The sequence below is a fragment of the Elephantulus edwardii genome, unplaced genomic scaffold (genome assembly GCF_000299155.1).
Source record: "Elephantulus edwardii isolate Elephantulus edwardi_28Jun2011 unplaced genomic scaffold, EleEdw1.0 scaffold00169, whole genome shotgun sequence".
Lineage (NCBI taxonomy): Eukaryota > Metazoa > Chordata > Mammalia > Macroscelidea > Macroscelididae > Elephantulus > Elephantulus edwardii.
In genome coordinates, this window is record NW_006399919.1 from 5,527,432 (window position 1) to 5,534,853 (window position 7,422).

Genomic DNA, 7,422 nt, shown 5'->3' on the forward strand with positions numbered 1-7,422 from the left:
TAATAAAATATAATTATAGAAAAAAAAAGAAAACTGAATATCTCATGGACTGTCAGAAGTACAAACACAAGGTACAAGTATTTCTTGGAGATAACGAGGATAAAGCTTAATCTCACATACTTTGGGCATGTGGCTGAGAGAAGCTATTTCTTGGAGTGGGACATCATGCTTGGAAAGGTGGAGGGATGGTGAAGAGGAGGAAGACCCTCAACCGAGTGAACTGACTGCAGCAATGGGCTTGGGTCTGTTATTCGTAGGGTTGCTTTGATTTTGTACTTGACTCAAAGGCAGCTAACAACAATCACCCTGGTGAGCTCCTGGTTTTGTTACTTTAAGTCATTGTGATGCACATTTCCTCTCCACTGTTATAACTAATTGAAAGGGCACTCTTGCTGTTAACTAAATTCTCCTTTCTGCTTGCAAGAACTCGCATCACTTATTTTCAGAAACTCCCTTGCTTACCTTCCTACTGAAGGCTATTCTTGAGCCCTTGATCTTGTCTTTCTCTCCATGTCTGACCAGCAGCAAGGGCTATTGATTCTTTGTTCTGTTTCCTTCAAACCTATTCTTCTTTCCCACCCCCACAATAGGATCTTATCTCAAACCCAAATGCTTCCAGCAGTCTCCTGACTGGTTCCTCTGCTTCATTTCTCATCTCTGGTCTTCAGTTGTCATGACGCCATTCCTCAGCTCAAGAGCTTTTAACAGCTGCTCACAAGATGAGAGAGAGAACTGTTTAAAAGGGATATATATTAGGTATTACTGTCATGATAGAAGTCCAGAATGAAGGCTGCATAGTGGAGTGGACTTGGGGGGAGGGATTTTATAACAGTGAAAGAATTTTTCTTTTACTTTTCAAAGAGAGGAACAAACTGGAGGGGAGGGGTGGGCAGGGAGAAAAGTGCCACAATGAATGAATGGAAATCCAAAATATCTGTAAATTTTCATTAAAATTAATAATAATAAATAGAAAAGAATAAAGGTCAAACCTGCCAGCCAATTTGACTCCCAAAGTCTCCCAACAAACTGCCACCTTCATGCTTTCTACATTGTCCTTATATTACCTGTCTGGTAAAAATATCTTCTCTATCCACTCCAGCCAGGCCGCATCCAGAATATATTTGGCCTATTTGTGGCCTATTCTTTCACTTTAACTGATTTGAGCCCTGCACTAAACTCCCCTCCAACTTCTACTGTTGAGGTTTCATTAATCTCTCTTTTTAGTCTAAATTAAGGTGGGTTTTAACCTTTTTTACTCCTTTGATATTCTCATATGGAACACTGCCCTCTATTACATTTTTGGCATTTACAGCCATATTTCTTGCCTTCACAACTGGTTAGGAAGTAGTTGCAAGGCTAGAAGCATCTTGGAGTTCTTACTGAATCACTCTCATGAAGAGACCATAAATGCTGGTGTACTCTTAGCAGTTTATGGGGTACAGTCCCACCCCCACCATCCCCTAGTTTATACATATGGACTCTAGGATTGCACTCATTGAATAGAGGCTTAAGAGGACTTCATTTTCTTCTCCTTTGTCCTCATGTTTAACAAAGTGTTCTCTCCATAAGGAACATTCAGCACACATTAAGCCCGTAGCTGTTATCTCTACGATTTTTGCTTAAGGAAAATCGAGGCTGCTTTTCTCAGTCCTAGCCCCCAGGGTCCATGACTTGATCTGAGTAACTGATTCCATATAAGGTGAATGGCTAGGAACTTAGTGGGGTGGTTAAATTGTTAGAGATAGTTTGACCCAGAAGCCCTTGAGGCAGAATCTGCCTGGACTTGCTTAACCAGTATGGAGAAAATGCCCAGAGTCCAGCTCACCATTAGCAACGAAAGAGAAGAAAAATGACAAGGATGTTTGATAGATAAGGATTTGAATCATGAAGAGTCCAGAAAGCGATTAATAGGGTTCATCTTTATTTAAACATGAAAGCAAGAGTTGGAAGTTGCTGGAGAAATAAAAAATGGCACTCAGTGTAAATTCTGAATGTACCACATCCAAGAATCCAGCCCAGTGCTTGGAATGCAACAAGAGGATATTCACATGATGGCACGCAGGAGCAATGATTTTGTAAATCACTACCTGACTTGGAAGGAACCGGAGAGTATTATGCTGAGTGAACTAACTCAGTCCCAGAAGGACAAATACTGTATAAAACCATTATTGTAGAATGAGTATGAGGATTCAAGGGGGCAGGGGGACCAGAGGGCTGAGGAGGGCGGGCTAATCATAGGGACATTCAATTTGATGGGTGGGGGTTGTTGTTACTGTTGTTAAGTGCCCTTGAGTCTGAGGCGACTCATAGTGACCATATCAACGAAAGACCTAGACACTTGTATAACTTTCATCCTCTCTCCAGGCTCATAGGATTCCCAGAGACAAGCTATTATGGAAGTGGATGCCACTCCTGCTTCCAAGCTTGTTTTAATTGGGGAGTGCCATCAAACACTGTCCACCATGGGTAACCATTCTCACATTTGACACATCAGTGTTGCAGTGTTTAGCATCACAGAAACCACAAGTTACATCTCTACAGCAAGTGGACATACCAGGGTTATATGACCTAGAAGAATGTTTCATCAAAAACAAGTAAAGGCAGGCCTGAGGGCTGCGGATTATAGTCACCTTCTTTTGGCTTGGGAGCATGACTTTCTGTCCGCTAGGCCAACTGATCTCTATGCTGCTGCTGCTGCTGCTGCTGCTGCTGCTGCTGCTGTTGTCGTTAAGTGCCATCGAGTCGGAGGCGACTCAACAGCAAACATGAGTGGGGGTAGTGAAGGAAATAAGAAAGATCCAGTGTGAAATAAATGTATCCAAACTTCGTAAATAAACCAGTATAAAAGAAAAAGTAAAATAAAATTTTAAAAAATTTTTAAAAAAGAATATAATTCTTAAAAACCACTGGAGCCGCTGTCCACTCTCACATTTACTTTCCTATGGTAGGCCTCATGGTCACACCTAACTTTGCTGTTCTTATTAAACGTATCAAAGCTACGATAAAGGCATGTTGGTACAGTGGTTAGGTAACCAACTGCTATCCGAACCATGTGGTATCCTTCTCCTCCACCGATTAACAGCCTGGAAACCACATGGACCATTCTACTCTGCCTTGTGTCATTGTTATGAATTAGAATCCACTGGGTGACAGAGGGTGGGGTTTGGCTTGGCCATGACAGTAAAGTGAGTAATTTTGATGAGAATGAGAATGAGAATGATGGGATTGCCTCCCACATAATGTTCTCTGTTACCTCAGCACGACCTGGGCCACAGGCAGAAGGGTTTTCAGAGACGTGTTCTTTACTTTGGGTACTCCTTTAACACTTTTACTTTTCTTTTGTTTTGACTATGGAAAACATTTTTAAATGGGGAAAAAGAGTGAATCATTCCTAAAAGGAAGATCCTGTTGGAAATGCATAATCATATAAATAGTGATTCAGAAATTAACTATGAAGCTGCGTATATACTGTCACTTGGGCATGATCTATAGCAGGGGAAATTAGAAGTCCCCCAAAGACTTCACCAAAAGAGGGGCTAAGCATACCTAAGAGCTTAATATAATCAGTGAAGCATTTGGTAGCTATGAAGACAATGTAACAACTTAAAAAGTAATTTTTTAACTCTAAACCATATATTTTATTTTTAAAAAAATCTCAAACTAAGCATACATGAGGTAGCTCTGGTGGCCTAGTGACAAGAAGCTACACTGCAATCCCAAAGGTATGGGGTTCGAATCCACCAGCTGCTCCATAGGAGAAGGATGGGCAGTCTCCTCCCATGCTATTAACTGCCTCTGAAAAACCCACTGAAGGGTCAGCCATGGGTTGGTTCTGAGTCAACAGTACACAACTACAAACATAACATGAACACCACATTTATAACTCAGCTGTGTCCAAAAACATGAGTAAATGAGTAAAAATTCCTTCAAAACCCCACCCCAGTGCTACTGAGCTTGTTTTGACTCATGGGAACCTTACACCAGGTCTGAGGCTGTAAATCATGCTGGGGAAAGATTGCTCATATTTCTCCCAAAGAACTGCCATGACTTCAACCTGCTAGAGATAAAGAGCCTTTGAATCAGCAGTGAAACGAGCTGCAGAGCCCACTTCCCAAGCCCCAAAGAGAGCAAAACAAAATACCAACGCAAAAATAAAAAGATAACAATAAATGTATAATGTGGTAGGAAAATGAAATCACCATTCTCCAGAACCTCAACTAACAGAATCTTTGATGAAAGCACTCATTAACCGTGTTTGAGAAGAATTTTTAAAGTGCTCAAGTATATGACTCATTAATCCATTTGTTCTACAAATACGCATTTATTGAGTACCCAAAGTGTGCCAGAAGTCACCTTTCACGCTGAGCTTGGGAGAGAGCTTGCCACTGGATAGGGCATCCTCTGGTTGACGATGTCATTCAACTCCTCCGACATAAACAGGACCTAGATCTGGTTACACCAGCTATTCAAGCCATTGCTTGTTCTCTGTATTATATGTCACGTCGACGTGCACCATATACAAGCTCCACTAGTATCACTCTGCCTCCATATGTTCAGACTCAAGTGAAAGCTACTCTGTGTTGGGTCTACACTCTGTGTTGGACCAGCTCGTGGTTTGGAACGGTGTAGAACACAGGAAGACTTTTCAACGAGGCAATGTGGAGAGGTGACCCAGAGAACACATTCTGCTCCTCAAAAGAGCTGACGCAGAATCCTATGGGCAAGGATTCCAACATACACATGCTTCAAAAGCACAAAAGGCTCTTTCAAAAAGATGCTTTTCCTAAAGTTCTGACACATGCTAAAACATGCATGAACTTTGAAAACAATATATTGAGTAAAAGAAATTCACTGCAAAAGGACATAGTGTTTACATGATACATGTAGAATACGCAAAGGTGTATGGACACCAAAGTTCATGGGTTACGTTTCATCTAGGAAGAATCTTTTTCACCCTCTTCTTCAATGAGTATTCTTCATAGTATTTTTTCACAAATACTTGGTCATCATATCATGTTATCTTGTTGTTGCTGTTGTTGTTGTGTGCCGTCGAGTCATTTGCGACTCATAGCGACCCTATGTACAACAGCCCTAAACCCTGCTCTATCCTGTGCCATCGCACTGCCTCTGACACACCCATCTCGATTACCCCAGTCACTGAATCAATCCACCTCATAGAGGGCCTTCCTCTCCTGTGCTGTCCCTCTACCCTAATGACCATAAATGTATCATAGTTCCTAACATTGAAATTCAAGTGTTCCTTCTCCTTCTTACAATGGACAAGCAAAAGAAGGGTCTGGAGAACTCAGCACCACTCTAAAAGCCGCTAAGGTGCCGGCTGATGCAGAGGTTGTCTGTTCACCTCCTACCACCTACATTGACTTCATTCGGGAGAAGCTAGATGCCAAGATTGCTGTGGCTGCACAGACGACTACAAAGTGACTAATGGGGCTTCACTGGGGCCATCAGCCCTGACATGATCAAAGATGGTGGAGGCCTATGGGTAGTTCTAGGACATCCAGAAAGAAGGCATGTCTTTGGATAATCACATGAGCTGATTGGACAAAAAGTAGCCCATGCCCTGGCAGAGGGACTGAGTCATTGCCTGCATTGACGAGAAGTTGGATGAGAGGGAGGCTGGTATCACTTAGAAGGTTATTTTTTTTTTTGTTTAGCAAACCAAGGTCATTGCAGATAATGTGATGGACTGGAGCAAGGTGGTCTTCGCTTATGAGCCAATGTGGGCCATTGGTACCAGCAAGACCAACAAGCCAGCAGGCCCAAGACGTACATGCAAAGCTCCAAGGATGGCTCAAGTCCAGTATCTATGATGTGGTAGCTCAAAGTACTCATATAATTTATGGAGGTTCTGTGACAGGGGCCACCTGCAAGGAGCTGGCAAGCCAGCCTGATGTAGATGGCTTCCTGGTGGGTGGTGCATCCCTCAAGCCTGAATTTGTGGACATCTTCAATGTCAAACAATAAGCTCCATTCATCTCTCCTACCTTAACTGTCCCCCACCACATGCTTCATGCTTCTGATGGTGTCATTTGGCTCTTCTCATGGCTGAGTCCATATTGTACCTTCCTTTACCTTTACCATTTACACCTTCCCTGCAATGGCTGCAACCAGACCAATGACTTCTCCACTTACTACAATGGTTGGAATGAAACACGTCACCAAGGTCGCTTCTCATTGGCTGGAAGGTATGAGAGGTGGAGCTTGTCCATGGGTCTCCTCACTCCTCAGTGATAGGGCAGGAGAGAGAAAGTATTCTTTTCTCCTCCTTTCACACCATAAGAAAGCCCTGTCCTTCCCTCAGAGGTCAGGGGTGCCACCCTCTCCCATAAGTCCTATGCCTGTGTGTATTGTGTGTCAGTTGCCCCATATTGAGGGGGAATAAATATCTGGCACTGAAAAAAAAAGACTATAGTCCTTGACTTACTGCAGCAAACACTACAAGTACTCCTCGGTATCACAGTAAAGCTGTGTTATCTACATAACTCTAATCCTCATGTTACAACCTTCTTCAGAAATGCCTTAGAAGTGTCTACAATGCAATCAAACCCTGACTAATGACGTACAATCATCATTCAGTTACCTGTAAGGAACTGTTCCCAGGACTCCATCAAACACCAAAATCCAGAGATTGCTAATTCACATATAAAATGATGTTGTATTTGCATATAACTTACTTACATATCTCTAGACTACTTATGATACTTAATACAATGTAAATCTATATAACTAGTACTTTACACTCTCCCTGACCCTTTGAAAGTTCGCTTTGAAAATTTGTTTGGCATCTCTCAAGTATTTTTCACCCACAACTGGTTTAATCCACAAAGAGGTCCGACTGTACTTGTAAATATTCAAGAATCTTTCTGTGATATAAATAATTTCATCTAATAATTTTGGTACATATGTCATTATGTTTTAATTTTTTAATAATCACTAATATCACACAATAGCAAAATCCTGCTGAAGATAATCAGAAAAGACTGGGGGAGTACATTGACAGAGAACTACCAGAAATACAAGTTGGGTTTAGAAGAGGTTGTGGCACTAGGGACATTATTGTCAATGTCAGATGGATCTTCACAGAGAGCAGAGTACCAGAAGAATGTCTACCTGTGTTTCACTGACTATGCAAAGGCATTTGATTGTGTGGATCACAACATATTGTGGCTAACCTTGAGGAAAATGGGAATCTCAGAGCGCTTGATCGTGCTTATACAAAACCGATACTTGGACCAAGAAGCAGTCCTCAGAACAGAGCAAGGAAACACTGCATGGTTCAAAATCAGGAAAGGAGTGTGTCAGGGATGCATCCCGTCCCCGTACCTTTTCAATTTGTATTCAGAACAGATCCTTCAGGAAGCAGGGCTTTATGAGGAGGAGTATGACATCAAGACTGGAAGA

The 7,422-nt window shown here is 42.0% G+C and overlaps 1 pseudogene; it reads left to right on the plus strand.

Annotated features, from left to right (window-relative positions):
• Positions 1-3,050: 3,050 nt before the first annotated feature.
• Positions 3,051-5,985, plus strand: LOC102872479 (annotated as a pseudogene).
• The last annotated feature ends 1,437 nt before the right edge of the window (positions 5,986-7,422 follow it).